Source organism: Tasmannia lanceolata, unplaced genomic scaffold (genome assembly GCF_043159265.1).
Source record: "Tasmannia lanceolata isolate RefF3 unplaced genomic scaffold, GAP_Taslan_0.1 ptg000012l, whole genome shotgun sequence".
In the NCBI taxonomy this organism is placed as follows: Eukaryota; Viridiplantae; Streptophyta; class Magnoliopsida; order Canellales; family Winteraceae; genus Tasmannia; species Tasmannia lanceolata.
The window spans coordinates 4,231,841-4,254,633 of NW_027518689.1; positions in this window are offsets into that span (position 1 = coordinate 4,231,841).

Sequence of the window (22,793 nt, forward strand, 5' to 3'; positions counted from 1 at the left end):
ATCATATTTTGGGTTTAGAGTTTTTGTTTCCCTGTTTTTCAGGCTTTCCATACCCTCATCATTGGGTAAACTAATATTCCAGGAAAAAAAAACTCTTGGAAAAATATGCCTTTTTTTGGGCGATGATAAATTAGCACCCTCTGTAGGATAATTCACACTCCTTTAAAGGAGGTTATGTGGCAGACTTTAACGCTTTTTAACGTTTTAAGGGGTGCGAATTACCCTACAGCGGGTGCGAATTTATCATTGCCCATTTTCTAAAATGGCAATGAATTAAATTAATAAAGAAACAGACTGAGAAGACTCCGACGATCGAGGTGATCAATACAGTACAGGCCACAAGAAAAAGGAATGCAACATAAACTAATAGGGAGAAGATATTTTCACTCCCCAACATAAACTAATACAACATAAACTAATACGGAGAAGATAGTTTCACTCCCCCTGCATTAGGTGCACGCTCCCCTTATAACGTGATTTGACGTGAAAGGTGGTAACTTTAACACTTTTTGACGTCTATAACGGGAGCACGCGTAATGTAGGGGGTGAAAATATCATCGCCCAAATGAGTAACACATTCAGTGAGGAGAAAATCAAAACCTTCCAACTCCTCCCTAGAGACACCTCCCCTAATTAACTAGCCTGTCAGCCTCGCTATTGGCTGATCTTCTCACATGATGAAATGAGAGTGACAATCCCTCAACCCAATCCGAGTTATCGTCAATCTATCTTGCAAACTCCAACGATGTGACGTTCTTTCCTTCAGCCATCTAGAAACATCAAACAAAATATTTTGCTTAATGAATAAAATCTCTAGAAATTAATATCGTGTCTCTAGTTAGAAAGAAAATCCAGGTGACACAGCTCATATTCTTTGTACATAAAGCAGCTGGAGGGGTAGAAATCTTAGAGCATGTAGGGCTACTCAATCCCCCGTTTTAGTCCCATTCCAATCCAAGAAGAAATAAGATGGTGAATCTTCCTTCCATGGTTCTTTTTCTCAAGAAATTACTAATCAACCTTGAGGACAAGGTTGGAGTTAAGGGTGTGAGGATGTTATGAATATATTTTTCTTTTTTTGATGATTTTTATATTGCAGGAGGTTTCTATTTTCTCCTTTTCGTTTCCTATTTTGCTCTCCTTATTTTTTATAAGATGTAGATGCCGTATGGCTTTGGTGCAAGTAATAATTAAATTTAATGTATTTATCACATTGGAGGTCGAGTTTCCTCGAATTAACTCATTGGAGGCATGAGTTTCCTCGAATTAACTCTCCGTCGCTCTCGACCTTCTTTTCTATTTTCTGTTTTGATGGAACAATGTTCTATCAGTCCACGCTTTTGGTCGGAATGTCGATCGTCCCGCCGGGAGGACTAGTTGCCGATTGCCGAAGCTCCGTCGGCAGCTATGTTAAATGCTCGAATGCCTCATGATGAGGACAAGACCAAGATGGCCGATGTTCTCTGCCTATATATGCTTCCTCCCACTTCTCGTTACTCTTTAAGTTGACCCGACTGAGTGGAGTTGAAAACACCCGAGTCCAGTCATACGTACGACACTGAGTTGATAAAGGTTTCCTTAGGGCCCACATTTGCATACCTCATGTTTTTGTATTTTTATTTGGTGAAGGTAATTACCACAAATATTGATTTTCAAATAATGTCTTGCAGAACAGATTTGAAAATTAGATTTTTTTTTTCACATTTGTAGCTGATTTGGAAATCTAAGGATCTGATTCAGCGACAAATCTAAAATACAAATGCGAGGAATCCAAATCTAAATCTTGTGGATATCCGAATTTGGCCCTATATCCTGGGGAAGTGGCCCAATCAGAAGTGGAGGCCCAACGAAAATCAATGAAGACAAATAAGTGGAAGTGTCTAAATTTATGGGCTGCGTTATATGTCCCTCAATGGTCAAAGTAATATAAAACTACTCGTATCCCCTATTTTGTAACATAGCTTTCTTATTAGGGATTTTCCAACATAAATTTCTTATTCATTTGCCATGGACCATCTCAGAAGTCATTTCGTGGGCCGGCTGTTGCATTAGAGAGCAGCCATGTAGCCTTACTTTTCAACAGATTTTGTCTTATTCATTTAATTCATCTGAGGTGGCTGCTTTCTTATGCAACAGCTGGCCCGCGAAATGCCTTTTGCAATGATCCCTAGCAAATCCCTTCTTTTATTAATGTTAGTTTTTATCTTTATATCAATATGACCATAATCTCAAATGTGGCGTATAGTTTGTTTTACCTTATCGATGGTTGTTCCGCCGGCGGAATTAACTGACAGGGGTGGAGTTATATATTATCTCAGTGAGATTCCCGCATATATTTCAAGTGTTCTTGGTTAATCCCATCCATCTTGTATTCATAAAGATTGTTGGGGTTAGTGATCTTCAACCATCCCTATTACTTAAGTTAAATAAAGTAGCTTATAAAGGCTCTCTACTGTTCTTTATAGATGTACCCTTTTTTATTATCTTCTATCGTTTGATTGTGATCTTCACTCAATATGTTTTAGATTATCATTACAGGAATGGAGTTATAGATGATCTCATTGGTATTCTTAGAGATGTCATTACAGGAATGGAGTTATAGATGATCTCATCCCTTCCTGTCTTGTATTCTTAGATATGGTTGCGATTAGTAATTGATGGGGTGTAAAAACTCAAGCCTATCACAGGCCGACACTTGTCCTGGATTAGGTAAACTCAAGCCTATCACAGGCCGACACCTGTCCTGGAGTAGGTAAACTCAAGCCTATCACAGGCCGACACCTGTCCTGGAGGAGGTAAACTTAAGCCTACCACAGCCGACACCTGTCCTGGAGTAGGTGAATTTAAGCCTACCACAGGCCTGCACTTGTCCTGGCGTAGGTCATCCCATGTCATCGAGTTTCCCTCTATAAAAGGGGGTTCAAAGCTCAAACCAAAGGGTAAGGCACAACCTCTCCAAAACCCTTAAACTAGCTCTGCACTCCTGCTCATATACTGACTTGAGTGTCGAAGGGCCTGTCCGGAGTAACACCCGGGTTGGTCTTCTGACCTCGTTTGCTTCTGTGCAGAACACAGTTCCTTCATTTCAGTCTAGCTGAACTCAACTCCTTCACTTCGATTTCCCGGGACTCAACTCCTCGGGTCATCCAGCTCAGCTCTTACGTCACTGTCGTACATGTTACCGATTTTCGGTCTAACAGATTGGCGCCATCCGTGGGACCCCAGAACTAAAAGCTGTTCAGATCTCTTATAAAAATGGCAGGGCGCAAGAGTGCGCGGGTACCAACTGCACGAACTGATCGAGCCGTGCTGCCTCGCAGAACTCGAAGTGAGCAAATCGCCTCGCTGATGGTGGCAGCCTCTGCTACAGCTGAACAGAGCCCTGCTCGCTCAGAACACCTCAATCCTGCACCTACTCCGGATCAAGTTCAAGCCCTTTTTCAGCAGATGACGGCCCTCGTCGGTCAGTACCAGCAACTACTTCAAGCGCCTCCCCAACCTCCTCCAGAAGCTCCACGACCTATACGGGAAAGGTCGAATTTCCACGAGGGAGAGTCGGCACGCCAAGGAAAAGACCGGACTCACCACTCGAGGCAAGTCCATCCCCCCAGAGCCAGGCATGCTCATACAGAGCCACACTGCCGCCAGAGGCTGCGGTCCCGCTCTGCACAAAGGCACCGAGCTCATGAAGGACGCGCACTCCAAGAGAAGTCCCGGCCTCGTCGAAGGAGTCCGGACAGTCAGTCCAGCTCTGCGGCGAGCCTGTCAGTGGAGAGAAATAGGCCGCTGGACCAACCAGACTGCAGAGGTGATCCAATGCTTCAAAGGATGGAAGAAATGGATCACCGCATAGAAGAGCTGGCAAGAGATCAGAGCCGGCCTACTGTGCGGGTATTCTCAAGCAGAACGCCGTTTACCGACGACGTCATGGGTGCCCCAGCACCCAGAGGATTTAAAATGCCAACCATCCCGCAATATGATGGAACCACTGACCCTGTGGATCACTTGGAAACGTTCAGGACGATGATGCTCCTCCACGGAGCGTCCGACGGCTTCCTCTGCAGAGCATTCCCGACAACACTGACCGGTGCGGCCCGGGACTGGTACTCCAGGATCAAACCGAACTCCGTCAGCAGCTTTGAAGATTTTGGGGACGATCTGGTCCGCCATTTCATGAGTAGCCGCAGGCCAAGGAAAACAACAGCCTCCTTGATGGCCTTGCGCCAGGAGGACAATGAGCCTCTGAAAAGGTTCGTCCGCCGCTTCAACAGGGAGGCACTCCAAGTGCCAAACCTAGATCCCTCACCTGCCATGAATGCGCTCCTCGCGGGTGCTAGATCCAACGACTTCCGCCGGTCAGTAGCTCGCCAAAATCCGCACTCACTGGCAGATCTAATGGCCGGGGCAGAGGAATATATATTAGTAGAAGAAACGCTGGCAGCCCTAGACTTGACTCGGAGGAGAACCTCTGAGGATAAGAGCCCTACCAAGCAGCGTAGGGATGATAGAGCCGCCAGAAGAGAGAAGTCCCCCCAGAGGAGAGAAGAGAACTTCACGCCTCTCAACACCTCCCGGAAGCACATACTGGCCGCTATCAGCGGAGAAGAATTCGTGAGGTGGCCAGCTAGAATGATCTCCAAGGGAAATAAGAGAGACCAATCAAAATACTGTCGGTTCCACAGGGGACCACAGCCACGACACGGACGAATGCTGGCAGCTCAAGGAAGAAATTGAGCAGTTGATTGGCCGCGGCTATTTGAAAAAATACGTCCGGAGCGACGGCCGCAGACCAGACAGAAGAGAGAAGAGTCCTCCGGGTCGTAGCCCTCGACGGTCGCAGCCGCCCCCTGTCTGGAACCAATCTCCTCTGCCACCTAGCTCACAACCAGAGGCGCCGCGATCCCAGCCAAGGGGGGTCATCGGTACAATTATGGGCGGACCGGCCGCTGGAGGCACATCCTTCGCCGCTCGCAAAGCATACGCTCGCCGGGTAAACGCCGTGCACACATGCAGTAAAAAGTCAAAGACGGAGAATGAAATCTCCTTTTCAGACGCAGACCTGGACAACCTGATTCTGTCTCACAACGACGCACTGGTCTTAACCATGCTCGTCGCAAACTGGGAAGTAAAGAAAATCCTTGTGGACAACGGGAGTTCGGCAGACATTTTGTACTATCACGCTTTCCAGAAAATGATGATAGGCGACGACCGCTTGAATTCGGCGAACTCGGATCTGTTCGGTTTCTCAGGAGAGGTTGTGAAGGTAGAGGGGCAGATTGAACTTCCAGTCCTCGTCGGAGAACAGCCCTGCCAAGCGTTCACCATGGTCAATTTCCTGGTAGTGAGGGCCACGTCGGTCTATAACGCTATCCTAGGGCGACCTAGCCAGAACTTGATTCGTGCGGTGGCTTCAACGAATCACCAGAAGATGAAATTCATAACGCCAAACGGTGTGGGTGAAGTTCGGGGAGACCAACCCCAATCCAGGGAGTGCTATGCAATGGCACTCAAAGGCAAAAATGCAGTGGAATCGCTGCTGATTGAGCTACTTGATCTGAGGGACGAATTTCAAGGGACTCAATCTGCCGAAGACCTCATTTCCGTTCCGCTGAGCCCAGATGATAATGATAAAGTCGTTCAGATCGGCTCCTCTCTAAGCAGCAATATCCAGCACCATCTCACCGAGTTTCTTCAAGACAATGCGGATGTCTTTGCGTGGGCTCCCGTTGACATGCCCGGCATTGACCCGGAGATCAGCACGCACAGACTCGGTGTTGACTCAACTTGTAGGCCGGTGAAACACAAAAAAGGCATTTCGCTTTCGAAAGACGGCATGCGATAAAAGAAGAAGTGGAGAGGCTTTTAAAGGCCGACTTCATTCGAAAAATCCAGTATCCGGACTGGTTGGCAAACGTAGTCTTAGTGAAGAAAACAAATGGGAAGTGGAGGACCTGCATTGATTTCACCGATCTAAACAAGGCCTGTCCCAAGGACAGTTATCCGCTCCCGAAAATCGACCAGCTCATTGATGCCACCGCAGGTCACGATCTGCTGAGCTTCATGGATGCCTTCTTCGGGTATAACCAAATCAGAATGTATGAGTCAGACATACCAAAGACTTCGTTTGTGACAGATCAGGGGACCTACTGCTACCGAGTCATGCCCTTCGGCCTCAAAAATGCCGGAGCCACTTATCAAAGGCTCGTGAACAGACTTTTCCAGAAGCAGATCGGCCGTAACATGGAAGTCTATGTCGATGATATGCTGGTCAAAAGCCGAACTACACAGGATCATGTGTCTGATCTAAGAGAAATATTTCAGGTCCTGAGAAAGCACAGCTTGAAGCTCAACCCCACCAAGTGCACTTTCGGCGTCAGCTCCGGAAAGTTCTTAGAATTTATGGTAAGCCAGAGAGGAATAGAGGCCAGTCCAGAAAAGATCAGGGCCGTGGTGGAGCTCACTCCACCAAAAACTATCAAAGAAGTGTAACGGCTCACAGGAATGGTGACCGCGTTGGGGCGCTTTATCTCGAAATCTGCAGAGAGGTGCCTACCCTTCTTCAACGCAGTCAAAGGACTCAAGGCCGCGCCTTGGACAGAGGAATGCCAAACTGCATTCGAAGAATTAAAGCAGTATCTATCCTCTCCACCACTGTTGACAAAGCTCCGCCAGGTGAGGAGCTACTCCTGTATCTGTCCGTAAGCCCCATGGCTCTAGCAGCCGTCCTAGTTCGTGAAGAGCACCGCCAGCAAAAGCCTGTCTATTATGTCAGCAAAGTTCTCCATGACGCCGAAATCAGGTACCAGCGGGTCGAGAAATTGGCTTACGAGCTGGTAATGGCAGCCAGGAAGTTGAGGCCGTATTTTCAAGCCCACACTATAAAAGTCCTGACTGATCAGCCGCTCAGGCAAGTTCTCCACAGACCAGACATCTCGGGACGGCTCGTAAAATGGGCCGTAGAGCTGAGCGAGTTTGATATCAAGTACATACCAAGATCGGCGATCAAGGCTCAACTATTGGCCGACTTCTTGGCCGAGTGCACCATCCCCCAGCAGATCACCGAATCTGAAGTTGTTCAAACCCCAGTTGTGGAAAAGTCAATCACGACTGAGGAATGCACAGCAGGGGGGACTGAAGCAGAAATCATCCCCTCACTAGCAGAGCAGGGTCTATCAACCGCCGAACCACTCTGGGAAGTGTACGTGGAAGGGTCTTCGAACAAGGGTGGCTGCGGAGCCGGTCTGATTCTCACCGGACCTGATAACTCCACTGCAGATTATGCCTTGAGGTTCGAATTCCGCGCGTCCAACAATGAGGTAGAGTATGAAGCCCTCCTTGCCGGAATGAACCTCGCAGTCCAGACCAGAGCCCAGAGGCTTAAAGCGTACTGCGACTCCCAGCTGGTTGCAAACCAGATTCAAGGAGTGTATGAGGCCCGCGACGAGCGTATGATCAAATACCTCTCCAAGGTCCGCCAGCTAGCCAGCAAGTTCAAAAGTTTTGAGGTCATCAGAATCCTCAGAACAGAGAATGCAAAAGCAGATGTGCTGTCCAAGCTTGCCGCCTCCGGATACACTACTCTTGGGAGTATATGCATGGAGTTCTTACAGAAATCCAGTATCGAAAGTGAGGCCGGTGAAGTAATGTAGGTGGAGAATGAGTCGTGCTGGATGGACGAAATCATTGAGTACCTGCGCAGTGGTAAACTTCCTGAAGCCAAGAAAGAAGCCCGCAAAGTGATACAGAGAGCCGCCCGATTTTCCCTCAGTGGCGAGAGTCTGTACAAAAGATCGTACACCCTCTCGTACCTAAAGTGCCTCCGGCCCGGCGACGCCGCTTACGCCCTGCAAGAGACGCACGAAGGGATCTGCGGAGAACATCTGGGGGGCAAGGCCCTGGCGATCAAAGTGTTGCTCAGAGGCCTATACTGGCCTACCTTAAGGCAAGACGCACTGAGTCTGGTTAAAAGGTGCGAGAGATGCCAGAAATTCTCTCCCACTTTCCACCAGCCTGCTGTGTCGATGGCCCCGATCCTCAGCCCACTCCCCTTCGCAGTATGGGGGATGGACATTCTGGGGCCCTTCCCACCGGCCTCTGGGAAGCGCGCGTTTGTAGTAGTTGCGATTGACTATTTTACCAAGTGGGTGGAGGCTGAACCTCTAGCCCAGATCACAAAGCAAAACGTTCAGAACTTCTTCTGGAAGTCAGTAGTTTGCAGATTTGGGATTCCCCGCGTTTTGATAACAGACAACGGTAGACAATTCGACTGCTGCAACTTCCAAAAATTCTGCTATGACTTGAGGATTGAGCAGAGATTCACTTCAGTAGCACACCCACAGACGAATGGGCAGACAGAAGTAACAAACAAAATCCTTCTTCAGGGGATTAAAAAGAGGCTGGATGATAAGGCTGGCCGATGGGCAGATGAGCTTTATCATGTTCTGTGGGTGTATCGCACCACCCCGCGCACATCAACGGGAGAGTCACCATTCAACTTGTCCTTTGGGACGGAGGCGGCAATACCCGTCGATGTGGGCACCCCGTCTCCTAGAGTCGCCAACTTCAGTGAGCAACTCAATGATGACGGGCTCCATGCGAACCTCGACTTGCTGGAAGAAGCCCGGGAAGAATCTCGAATCAGGGTCGCCGCCTACAAGCAGAAAGTGTCCAACTACCATAATTCGAAGATACGTCCCCGAGAATTCCGAGTGGGAGATCTAGTCCTCAGGAAAGCAGCTATCTCCCAACCAAAGAAGGTCGGAAAACTCTTCCCGACCTGGGAAGGGCCATATCGAGTAAAAGAGGTGATACGCCTGGGAAGTTATAAACTGGAAACACTGGAGGAGCACCTATTACCCCACGCTTGGAACTCCAAGAATCTCAGGAAATACTATCAGTAGCCAAACATCTGGAAACCCATTTCGCTAAAACTCGGGTACTTATATCTAGAAACCCAGTTCATTAAAACTAGGGTACTCGCTGCTTGGTTCGCCACGGCTCGCCTCTGCAAAGACCGGGAGCTCACTCCTGGTCCGAAACCAGCCCGGACAGCAGTATATCTGGAAACCCAGTTCGCTAAAACTCGGGTACTTATATCTGGAAACTCAGTTCGCTAAAACTCGGGTACTTATATCTGGAAACCCAGTTCGCTAAAACTCGGGTACTTATATCTGGAAACCTAGTTCATTAAAACTAGGGTACTCGTTGCTTGGTTCGCCACGGCTCGCCTTCGCAAAGACCGGGAGCTCACTCCTGGTCCGGAACCAGCCCGGAAAGCAGTATATCTGGAAACCCAGTTCGCTAAAACTCGGGTACTTATATCTGGAAACCCAGTTCGCTAAAACTCGGGTACTTATATCTGGAAACCCAGTTCATTAAAACTAGGGTACTCGCTGCTTGGTTCGCCACGGCTCGCCTCCGCAAAGATCGGGAGCTCACTCCTGGTCCGGAACCAGCCCGGACAGCAGTATATCTGGAAACCCAGTTCTCTAAAACTCGGGTACTTATATCTGGAAACCCAGTTCGCTAAAACTCGGGTACTTATATCTGGAAACCCACTTCATTAAAATTAGGGTACTCGCTGCTTGGTTCGCCACATCTCGGCTCCGCAAAGACCGGGAGCTCACTCCTGGTCCGGAACCAGCCCGGACAGCAGTATATCTGGAAACCCAATTCGCTAAAACTCGGGTACTTATATCTGGAAACCCAGTTCGCTAAAACTCGGGTACTTATATCTGGAAACCCAGTTCGCTAAAACTCGGGTACTTATATCTGGAAACCCCGTTCATTAAAACTAGGGTACTCGCTGCTTAGTTCGCTATGGCTCGCCTCCGCAAAGACCGGGAGCTCACTCTTGGTCCGGAACCAGCCCGGACAGCAGTATATCTGGAAACCCAGTTCGGTAAAACTCGAGTACTTATATCTGGAAACCCAGTTCGCTAAAACTTGGGTACTTATATCTGGAAATCTAGTTCATTAAAACTAGGGTACTTGCTGCTTGGTTCGCAACGGCTCACCTCGCAAAATGACAAAAATCAGTCCGGCCTAAGCCGGACTGGATATGAGGCGTTCCGCAAAACGACAAAAATCAGTCCGGCCCAAGTCGGACTGGATATGACGCGTTTTACAGAACGACAAAAATCAGTCCGGCCCAAGCCAGACTAATGGCTTAGAGCCGGAGTGCCAAATTTCCGGACTCATTTCCAGGCCGGACTGCCAAATTTTCGCACTCATTTCCAGGCCGAACTGCCAAATTTCCCGACTCATTTCCAGGCCGGACTGACAAATTTCCGGACTCATTTCCAGGTCGGACTGCCAAATTTCCGGACTCATTTCCAGGCCGGACTTCCAAATTTCCGGACTCATTTCCATGCCGGAGTGCCAAATTTCCAGACTCATTTCCAGGCCGGACTGCCAAATTTCCGGACTCATTTCCAGGCCGAACTGCCAAATTTCCGGACTCATTTCCAGGCCGGACTGACAAATTTCAGGACTCATTTCCAGGTCGGACTGCCAAATTTCCGGACTCATTTCCAGGCCGGACTGCCAAATTTCCAGACTCATCTCCAGCAATTTCCGGACGGATGTCGCCCATCCAGGGATGCAATTCACCACACTTCCCCAAGTCGCTACAACGACTTGGAGAACTGGGGGGCAACTAATGGGGTGTAAAAACTCAAGCCTATCACAGGCCGACACCTGTCCAGGATTAGGTAAACTCAAGCCTATCACAGGCCGACACCTGTCCTGGAGTAGGTAAACTCAAGCCTATCACAGGCCGACACCTGTCCTGGAGTAGGTAAACTTAAGCCTACCACAGGCCGACACCTGTCCTGGAGTAGGTGAATTTAAGCCTACCAGAGGCCTGTACCTGTCCTGGCGTAGGTCATCCCACGTCATTGAGTTTCCCGCTATAAAAGGGGGTTCAGAGCTCAAACCAAAGGGTAAGGCACAACCTCTCCAAAACCCTTAAACTAGCTCTGCACTCCTGCTCATATACTGACTTGAGTGTCGAAGGGCCTGTCCGGAGTAACACCCGGGTTGGTCTTTTGACCTCGTTTGCTTCTGTGCAGAACACAGTTCCTTCATTTCAGTCTAGCTGAACTCAGCTCCCTCACTTCGATTTCCCGGGACTCAGCTCCTCGGGTCATCCAGCTCAGCTCTTACGTCACTGTCGTACCTGTTACCGATTGTCGGTCTAACAGTAATTTTTAATTATGCCTATTTTATAAATAAAACAAGGTAGCTTTTAAAGGCTCCGTTGTTCATTATAAGAATATGAGAGAGGAGAGATAGCTCCAACCTACACCCACTATTGAACGTCATAAAAGCGCCTAGAGTTTGGACCTCGGGAGGCTCTTCAACGCCTAAGTTGGAAAGGGCAACATATACAACTTAATAGTTTGGATTTTTGTGGGAGAATCTATTTACATTGGGGCCAACAAATGAATAGTTTGGATCTTCAAACTGTTCGGTCTAAAAGGCCACTCCGGGCACGGTTAGTCAGGGCAAGCGTGTGTATGTGTATGTGTGGGATCCGATCTCGAGGCGAGGCAGCGGGATGAGACCCCGCGGCCTCTCGATCTCCACATGAGTTGGTAACATCTATGAGCTTATGCTGGGCTTATACATTGTGATAAAGGCTTGAAGGTCCCTCTCGCCAAAGTGATCAAACAACCCTTGCCAGGTAGTCCCCAGCGCGGTGGGAAGTTCAATACATCATCGTTTTAACGCCACCACAAGGGCGGCGTGCAAAGAGGTGGTACTTTCACATCAAACGAGCGCGTGACAAACAACAATTCAGGTGATGAAATTCCAAACGCCACTGTGGACCCCGATCCGGAGACGGTGCCGGCGAGACGCGAGATCCCTCCTGCAATCCTCTAAGATCTCCACAATGTGAAGGAGAGCTCTGCCAAGGAACTCTCGAAATGGTGCCACCCTCACAGCATAGCATGAGTGGCGATATAAAAAAGAAAGAGATATGTCTCGATCCGGAACCGAGGCTCGAAACCGAGACATACCTGAAATAAACTCAGAGTCGCCATCCATGGACATGCCATGGAACCAAAACAAATGCTCTGTTTGCAATGGATAACCAGAAATATATATGGGTTCGTGCCTGGTTACGAATGGGGAAGGTCTGAGAGCACCCCCAATTCGCCCGAGTGCAAGCACTTGGTCTCTTATGCCATTTTCATTAATTCCAAAGAAGTTTGGGTAAAAATCATATGAAATAGGAACAATCCTCAGGAATCGTCTACCTAAGCATGCATTTCCTGAGAATGAAGAAATAAACACATAAAATGAAAATGTGTCACCTAAGCAAAGCTAGGTTATGGGTGACATGCCTAACTCTAATGCAAGACTGGACTCGGACCAGAATGGCCATCCATCCTAGCTGCACTACGTATCCCGGCCTCGGGAAGAATCGGAGCCCACGTAGTTCGATGCCCTATTCAAAATTATGATGCCTAAGACACCTAGACCTCTATCCTAGACTCGATCTAAAAGACCGGACTAGTTATTAAAGCTTCTTGAACTATTATTTAAATTCCAATGAATGGTGGATTTTAGGACATCCTATATGCCCTAACTAAATGCAGATTGATTAGCCTTAAGCTAATGCAGGTGGTTCCTACAATCCTATGTGTAACTAGGCCGTGCAACCTAATGAAAACCACGGGATGACTATATGCCTAGTCTAGCCATCGGTTCGACTAAATGTCTAACCGATCGACTCGAGGCCTCCTAACTCTAGGGACACTCACACGACAGGACATACCATATCAATACAAATCAAGACAAACTCCTAACTCTAGAACACAACCTAAACAGCTAGGACATACTCCTAACTCTAGAGGAAGATCTTTTTGAAAATGGTTTGAATATTTTTGTAACTTTGAAAGATTTAAAATTTTTATTTTTAAAGGTTTGGCTGGACTTGGGATGTGGATCCCAAGCTGCACTACGTACCTCGTGGAAGAGGATCAAGCCAACGTAGTTCGGAACGAACTCTCTACCTATCAAACACTTACGGCAAATCAACTATGCTCTAATAATACTATTATAAGAGCAAATGAGTCAAAGACTCTCTAATGACAGTAACTGGAGAATAAATGAGTCAAAGACTCTCTAATAAAAGCGACTAAAGGATAAACGAGTCAAAGACTCTCTAATAAGAGCAACTGATAACACTGAAATGAGATAACGACGTCAAAGACTCTCTAATAATACTGCAAATAAAACAGATGAGTCAAAGACTCTCTAAAAACGGAAACACGAGTCAAAGACTCCAATGACACCAACTAAAAGATAAATGAGTCAAAGACTCTTTAAAGGAAAAGAAACACGAGTCAAAGACTCCACTAACATTAACTAAAGGATTAATGAGTAAAGACTCTCTAAAAGAGATGAAAAACACGAGTCAAAGACTCCACTAACACCAACTAAAGGATATATGAGTCAAAGACTCTCTAAAGGAAAAGAAATACGAGTCAAAGACTCCACTAACACCAACTAAAGGATAAATGAGTCAAAGACTCTCTAAAAGAGATGAAAATACGAGTCAAAGACTCCACTAACACCAACTAAAGGATATATGAGTCAAAGACTCTCTAAAGGAAAAGAAACACAGTCAAAGACTCTACTAACACCAACTAAAGGCTAAATGAGTCAAAGACTCTCTAAAGGAAAAGAAACATGATCGAATCATATAATAGAAGATTGAAAATCTGTGATCAAGATGAGATGAGATAGCATAAGATTGCTTTCAACGGATGGATCATGAATGACTAATCCTATGAGATCTTTGGAAATGAATGGGATTTACATCCTAACCCCAAAGGAAAAGTTTTTTAATCTTCACACATTTTATCAGTGTTACCTGAAGGCATCAACCCTAACCCTAATCTAGCGGAGTGGAGAAAGGATCTCGACTCATGACTTTGTTTGTGTACCTAGGACCGATCGTAGCCATTGGAAGATGGACTACGGCCTAATCTAGACACAAATGGGTAGGATATCCTAAACTAGGCTCACACACGTGATGCACATGTGTTCGTATACTACATGCATGTGTGGGTTAACCTAGGGGTAAGGCCAAGAGTTCCCTTAGCGCGAATCCATGTTCGATATACTGTACCAGTGTCCGGCGTATCAGTACGTGAACAAGAGATCCGTTTACGTACCATAAAGGTACTAGGCTAAGGGTGGAATGCTTCTCTAGCACAGAGGCACCAGGTGATGAAATCCCAGTCAACCATGCTAGATAACACTCCGGGTTCCTAAAATAGGACGTGTGTGCATGTGAGATGCAGGGGTTTAGATGCAAGTGATGTAAGTGTGTGCAATAAGTTCGCGCAATCTATGATGCCTTCAGGTTTTGTTAGATTAAGTTTGAGTAAATGTGATGAGAAAATAAAGCATACAAACTAATCACAGCACCAGGATTTTACAAAGGAAATCAGTGATTCCTAAGGTTTCTATTTTGATAATTTAATGATTGAATATGTGATGGAATATTATGATCTGGAAATTTTTAAAACAATTTGATTTTAATTCAATTTACTCAAGGATTTTAAAAGGTTTCAATTCAGATTGTAGATTTACACATCAACATATAACAAATCTTTTCAGAACAAGATGAAATTTTTACAGTAACTTCTCCTTAATTATATAAGATTATAATAAAAATTTCATAGATTTTAAATGTGGTTTGCTATTAGTTTTTCAATGTTGAAAGTTTCTGTCCAGATTGTGAATTAACACAGTAACGTATAGCAAATCAATTCAAAACAATATGAAATTTCTATAGTATGTTTATTACAATAAGAAAGGATTACTGTAAGAGTTTCATAAATTTTAAAAATGATTTACTATTAATTTACGATTTTACAAATATCCATCCAGATTATGAATTAACAAAGAAACACATAGTAAATCAAATCCAAATCAGTTTAAACTTTATGAAAACATGTAATTCCAGTAGTAATTATCAAACAAATATTTTCAGAAGTTTTCATTGCAATTTACTATTTTTATCAGATTTAATACAGCATGCATGATTTTACGTAAAAAATCATAAACAAATATCCAACAGAAACCAAAAATCTTGAAAAATTCACGGGAGATTAGATTAGATTTAATTTGCATCTCATCCAAATTTCACTTTTGAAAACATTATAGAGTTTTTGAAAATTGGTTTTTTCCAAAAATACCCCTAGAGTTAAATGAATTTTTAAACCCTTTAAATCAAATCAAGAATTCATAAAGAAATTCGTACTAATTCAAAATCTTACAATTATATTATGTTTAAATTTTCATTGATTTTGGATCTATGTTGACATCTTCTTAAATTCAATCTTTAGAATTTTACCCCTTTGAGGGTAAAGTTCAAAAGGTCAAATTACGGTCAAAACGAAGTCAAAATTCTTCGAAATTCCAGATTTCTACACTTCTTAATGTTCAAAACACTCAGAGATTGAAAAAAACATATTTTGAATAACAATAAGAAAAAATAAAAATAAATCACAAATTCAATCCTAGCATGCTTCTAGTTTAAGATATATGAAAGAGGGTTTTGGAATACCAACCTTGCTAGCTTTCCTTGTCTCTAGGGTAAGTAATCCTCGGATATACGCTTTGTCTTACCCTTTCAATTAGCAAAGAAAACCCCCAAAAAAAAATGTTGCCGCCGATCCGTTCCGCCGTCTTTCACTTTCTCTTAGAGGGAAGGATTGGGAGGTGATTGGGAGAGATAATGGAAGAAGAATATAGGGAAAGGGATTGGAGGGAGTGATTGGAAGAGATAATGGAAGAGAAAAAGATAATGGAAGATAAATCTCTCCTTTTTCTCCTCTCTTTTATGGATGGGAAGGAAGATATATATAGGGAGAGAAAGAGAGAGAGAGAGATGTGTTGGTGGAGAGCTCATCATGTTGTCCCTCTTAGTGGAGAATCCATCATCATTCTTCTTAGTGGAGGGCCCATCATGTTTCTTAGTGGAGAATCCATCATCATTCTTCTTAGTGGAGGGCCCATCATGTTTCTTAGTGGAGAATCCATCATCATTCTTCTTAGTGGAGGGCCCATCATGTTTCTTAGTGGAGAATCCATCATTATTGTTCTTAGTGGAGGGCCCATCATGTTTCTTTAGTGGAGAATCCATCATTATTGTTCTTCATAAGAGGCCTCACAAGAGGCCCTACTGAGGCCCCACAATGTGGGCCCCACAACGCGGGCCCCACAACGTGGGCCCCACAATGTGGGCCCTCGGTTGATTCGAATTTTAAACAAATGTTCAATGCGGGCCCACCAAACGGGTCCAAATTCTCCCTCGCTTGGATTCTTATGAATAATCTCTCTCAACCTCTCACGGAAAAATGCGAAACATGGCGGAAATGATCGGATGGGGTTTCTCCCAAGCATAGCGAACTTGGGTCCGGTCAAAATGGGGTGTCTACAGATGCCCCTCTTTGGCAGAGCGTGTGTAACACGCGAATGGCAAAGCTGAACAGACGACACATTTTGACTGACCCGAAACCAAAACAAAGCAAATTTTTGGGTTTTCAGTTTTAAAACGATATTCACAAAGATAAAACTCTACTAACAATAGGGAGATAGTCTCTCACCGACTCTTAACTCGGCAACTAAGACATCTCAAAGAGATAGTCTCTCCCTAATACTCATGAGTCGACTAATTAATAAAAAACGAACGAACGATTACAAAAACACAAACATTTTTTCTTTTTCTTTTTTTTTTTTATATATTAGGCTAAGCCAAAGTAAACATAACAATTGCTCCAAGAGCACCAACCAAAGAAACAAGTTAATCACTTCAATCACTCAAAGAGCTTCCATTTTCTTTTTTAATTTTTTAGAAACCACATTGCAATTTGTCCAAGACAAGTATAATTCGAAACACTCAAAGAGTTTTTTTTTTTTTTTTTTTTTTTTTTTTTTTTTTTTTTTTTTTTTTTTTTTAGAAACCTGCAAAAATAGGCCAAAGACCAATGTATCAAAACTCGTCCAAAACAAGTTCAAAATCAAACACTCAAAAAATTAAATTTTTTTTTTTTTTTAAAATCATGCCGATCAGTCAGAGACTCGACCAATTACTAGGGTAATCGAATATTCGAGCTAAACTCAAACTTCTAATACCCGAGGCGAGACTAAGTCTCAAGCCTAGCGATAGTTATACAGATCATTGCTGAAAATAAATCTGTGTAACTACCGAGTAACTCTGACTCCTCTCTTTCAAGGTAGCGAATCACTCCGGATCACGCGGTTCTGCTAAACAGTTCCACGTAAATCCAAATTCGTAGGTCCTGCTAAACAGTCCCCTACAAACCTCTTCGCAGATACACATGACTCCTAACACGTTAGGAAGCTGCACATTGCGGAACGATGATTAGGTAAGTTACCACTTGACATTACATTACTAATCATCTGGGTACTAAACACCCGAGGCGAGACTGAGTCTCAAGCCTAGCGATAGTTATACAGATCATTGATGAAAATAAATCTGTTTAACTATCCGAGTAATTCTGACTCCTCTCTTTCAAGGTAGCGAATCACTCCGGATCATGCGGTTCTGCTAAACAGTTCCACATAAACCCAAATTCGTAGGTCCTGCTAAACAGTCCCCTACAAACCTCTTCGCAGATATACATGACTCCTAACACGTTAGGAAGCTGCACATTGCGGAACGATGATTAGGTAAGTCACTACTTAACATTACAATACTAATCATCAGGGTCCTAAATACCCGGGAGAAGGAAGAAAAGATCAATCCTTGTAACACAGGATCAGAAATTTTCCACAATTAAAACCTTTAAAAAGACCAAGCCGTGTAACACGAGTTCGGTAATTTTTCCTTGTAAAACATCTTTGAAAACAGGTTAAAGGAACCACCAGATAGTGCAACACTAAATCCGATGATTTCTTATTCTATTAAAACACTCTTCAAAACACTTTGAAGAAAAGACCAGACCATGTAACACATATTCTGGTAACCTCTATCTTTATTAAGAAACTCCTCAGAACAAAAGAAGAAAGACCAGATCATGAAACACGGAATCTGCTAATTTCTATCTTTATTAAAAATCTTTCAAAATTCGAGTATCTTGAAAGAATTTTTGAAGGTCAAACCTTTTTTTTTTTTTTTTTTTAAAACGCAAAGCATTTTACTGAAATTTAAAAATCTCTGGAGTGAATTCTAGACTCCACTGGGATAAAGATTTTTCAAAGAAATTCAACTCCAAAGGAAAATACCCTGACTAAGAAGCTCAATATAAAGAGTGTTCGAACTTCTCTAGTCTCTATTTTATACAAAAATTTATTTCAAATCTCAATGATTACTTGACATCTTTTATGACATAAGTCATAAAAGATGCCCCTAGTATGATTACTTCCATGAAAAAATTCATTAGAGAGCAACAAAAAAAGGAATGGGCCAAAGGCTGAACATTTGAGATTACAACAAATTTTTTCTGATAAACACCTGGGTTTACAAGGTTTTTCATAGGCACCAGAAACTTGTTATGCTCAAAATTTTCTCATCTCTGCCATCTGCTGATACCGGAACTGAGCTAAAAGCTTGTCGATCTCTGAACACTGCTCTGCTTTACATTATCCACATGAACTGCAAATTTTCTACTTCTCTGAGTCTCTAAGTCTTTATCACCCCGGCTTTGGGAAGAATACTGACTAAACAGGACTCTGGAAATTGACTTTGATTCGACAACAAACTGAGTTTGACAGACAATGACCAAAGACTTTGACGAGTTTTAAACAAGACTTTAAAAGAGAATGAATCTGCTTCTTAAATTGATAAACATTTTTTTTTTTAAAAATGGTTAAAGTCCACCACTCTTTAGAGTTTTTTTTTTTTTTTTTAAATACCATGTTTAAAGATGTTTCAACCTCTTTTCAAGATCTCCATCATGGTTATTATCCCTTCAGATTACTTAGTTTCAATCTCCTGACTCAAAGAGTAACCAAAGAAGCTCTGATGGCACTTATTAACTGGCTTTCAGATAGCTCTGTCCTTCATGAAGTCTTGCCGTGACCAAATCGCCCTTTTGGGTTTTCGATTTAGCGGACCGCATGCCTTAATTTTTGCCTGGACTGTCTGCCCTTGCAGATTTTCCATCCAGCAGGCTCAATACCCTGATTTTTGCCTAAACTGCCCTTTCAGGTTTTCAGCTTAGCGGATTTAAGACTCCATCATTCTTTTCTTTTCTTTTTTTTTTTTTTTTTTTTTTACAAACCTGGGCCTAAGTGCATCAGGAGGACTTTCAGGTAGGCTTAGGTTCAAAAAGGCTGAATATCTAAGGTTCTAAGGATTTAGACCGAATCTGGTCTAGCCAGACTACCTACGTACCCCAAAATGGAGGATCAGGTCCTAACGTAGTTCAAACTACTCTTTTTTTTTATATATATATATAAAAAAGAAAATGCCCCTGGTTTGGGTTTATCAAAGAAACAAATTATTTTATAAGCCCAAAGGGTTTGCAAAACGGTTTAAAATATTTAGGTTGTTTGGCTCAAAACTCAGATCAATCAAAGACGGCCTCTTGGTGTATTTAAGCATAGTACTTCTTTAACTGATCCAGGTTTGTAGGTTCATTTAATTTTTCTCCATTTTCATTGAGGAGTCTTACGGCTTTTCCAGGCAGGACTTCATCGACGATGTAAGGACCAGACCAGTTTGGCCTGAATTTCCCTCGGGGATCGAATACCGGTGCTCTGTAAGACTTCAAAACAAGATCTCCAGGCTTCAAATCTCGAACACGGACTTTCTTGTTGAAAGCTCTCTCAATCCGCCTCTGATATCCTTGAATATGGTACAAGGCTCTCAATCTCTTCTCATCTATCATCTGCAGCTCATCATACCTGGCTCTAGCCCAATCAGACTCTGGTAAGTCAGCTTCAATCATCACTCTCAAAGAGGAAATTCTAAGCTCAACAGGGAGGACTGCCTCCATTCCATACACCAAAGAATACGGAGTTACACCTGTTGAAGATCTGATTGATGTCCGATAAGCCCATAAGGCATATGGAAGCTTATTCGACCAATCTTTATAGGTCTCAGTCATCTTACTGATAATGATTTTGACATTCTTATTTGCCGCCTCTACAGCCCCATTTGTTTGAGGTCTGTAAGGAGATGACTTGTGATGTTTAATCTTGAATTCTTCACACAGGTGTAACACCTCTTTCTTGAAATGCGACCCATTATCTGAAATCAGCTCGTGAGGCACTCCATATCTGCAAATAATATTGGCACGAATGAACTTCGCAACTGTGCTCGAAGTAATGGAAGCATACGAAGCGGCTTCAATCCATTTTGTAAAATAATCAATTGCGACCAGAATGTACTCATGACCGCTCGAAGACTTTGGATAAACTTTCCCAATTATATCAATTCCCCATACTGAAAATGGCCATGGAGAAGTCATAGAGTGCAACACCGAAGGAGGAACGTGAATAAGATTTGCATAGACTTGACACTTATGGCATTTCTTCACAAATGCGAAGCAATCTGTTTCCATTGTGGGCCAATAGAATCCGAGTCTCAAAATCTTTCTTGACAACATTTTTCCATTCATGTGAGGTCCACAAACTCCTTCATGGGTCTGCTCAATAAGCTCTGCAGCTTTATCTTCATCAACACAAAGAAGCTGTATACCATCAAATGACCTTCTGTACAGCTCTTCTCCGCAAATAATAAAGTTGGCAGCCAACTTCTGAAGCGTCTTCCTCTCTTTGCTTGAAGCTTCTGGGGGATGTCCTTTACCAGCAATAAGATTTCTGACATCTGTATACCAAGGCTTCCCATCTGGACACCTGGCTGAGATCTCTATAGCATTCACATGCGAAGGAGCCCACTGAAGTCTGACAACTAGCGGCTGAACCTCCATTGATACAGAAATGTCTAACATCGAGGCCAAAGTAGCCAAAGCGTCAGCAAAATGATTTCTGGTCCTTGACAAGTGAGTGAACGTAATGTTCTTGAACTTTCTGACCAAAGATTCCAAATAAGTGTTATAAGGGATCAATTTATCTTCTCGAGTTTTCTATTGCCCATTAATTTGGCAAATGATCAAAATAGAATCCCCAAACACATCAATATCCTGAATCTCCAAAGCTAAGGCTGCCTCTAACCCGGCGATGCAAGCTTCATACTCAGCCATATTGTTGGTGCACTCAAACTGCAACTTGATAGAGACAGGAATATATTCTTTCCGAGGGGATATAAGTACAGCTCCTACTCCTTGTCCTCGACTGTTTACAGCTCCATCAAAATACATAAGCCACTTAGTATTCGAAGCTTCTTCTTTAATATCCATGATCTCTTCGTCAGGGAAGTCTGCCTTCAGAAAAGCGTTCTCTTCAATGGGTGCATCAGCCAACTGTTCAGCAACGACACGCCCTTTAATTGATTTCTGAGTGACATAAGTGATGTCAAACTCAGACAATAACAACAACCATCTTGCGGTTCGTCCTGTAAGGGCGGGTTTCTCAAACAAGTATTTTAGCGGATCCATCCGCGAAAGCAAAAAGATCTTGCTTGAAAGCAAATAATGTCTAAGCCTCTGGGTAGCCCAAACTAATGCTAGACACGTCTTTTCCAAAACTGTGTACTTTAATTCGTATTCCAGCATCTTCTTACTGATGTAGTAAATGGGCTTCTCCCGTTTAGACTCTGAATCTTGCTGAGCAAGCATGCAACCCATCGCTGTATCTGTGATAGACAAGTACAACAATAATGGCTGGCCTGGAGTGACTGGCGATAGAACAGGGGGCAAGGATAGGCACTGCTTAACCTTTTCAAATGCCTCCTGACATTCTTCATTCCACTTCTTCGAGGAATTCTTTTTCAGAAGCTTGAAAATGGGTTCACACGTCATCGTCAGATGTGATATGAACCGTCTCAGATACTGAACTTTGCCAAGGAAACCTCGGATCTGCCTTTCTGTCTTCGGCGGCTGCATTTCTTGAATTGCCTTAATCTTTTGCGGGTCTACTTCAATCCCTCTTTCACTGACCATAAACCCTAAGAGCTTTCCTGATGTAACACCAAAGACGCACTTACTCGGATTTAGGCGAAGCTGATACTTCCTGATCCGCTCAAAGAACCTTCTCAGGGCAACAGTGTGCTCAGGTCGAGTCTTGCCTTTCACAATCATGTCATCAACATATACCTCGACCTCTTTATGGATCATATCATGTAAAAGAGTTGTAGCAGCCCTCTGATACGTAGCACCCGCATTTTTCAATCCAAACGGCATCACCCTGTAGCAGTATGTACCCCATTGAGTAATGAACGCTGTCTTCATCATGTCCTCGGGAGCCATCTTAATCTGATTGTAGCCTGAGAACCCATCCATAAAGGATAGAAGAGCATGACCAGCTGTATTATCAACCAGGAGATCAATATTGGGAAGAGGAAAGTCATCCTTAGGACTTGCCTTGTTCAGGTCTCGAAAATCGACACACATTCGAACTTTTCCGTCCTTTTTGGGCACCGGTACAATGTTTGCAAGCCATTCTGGGTATTCAACTACTTGAATGAATTTTACCTCCAACAGTTTCTTAACTTCTTCATAAACTTTCATCTCCCATTCAGTTTTGAGTTTTCGGAGCTTTTGCTTCTTTGGCTTAACACCAGGGATTAAGGGTAAGCGATGTTGAACAATTTCTTCACTTAACCCTGGCATGTCATCATATGACCAAGCAAAAACTTCCTTGAACTCTTTAAATAAGGCGATTAATTCCTCGCGTTCTTC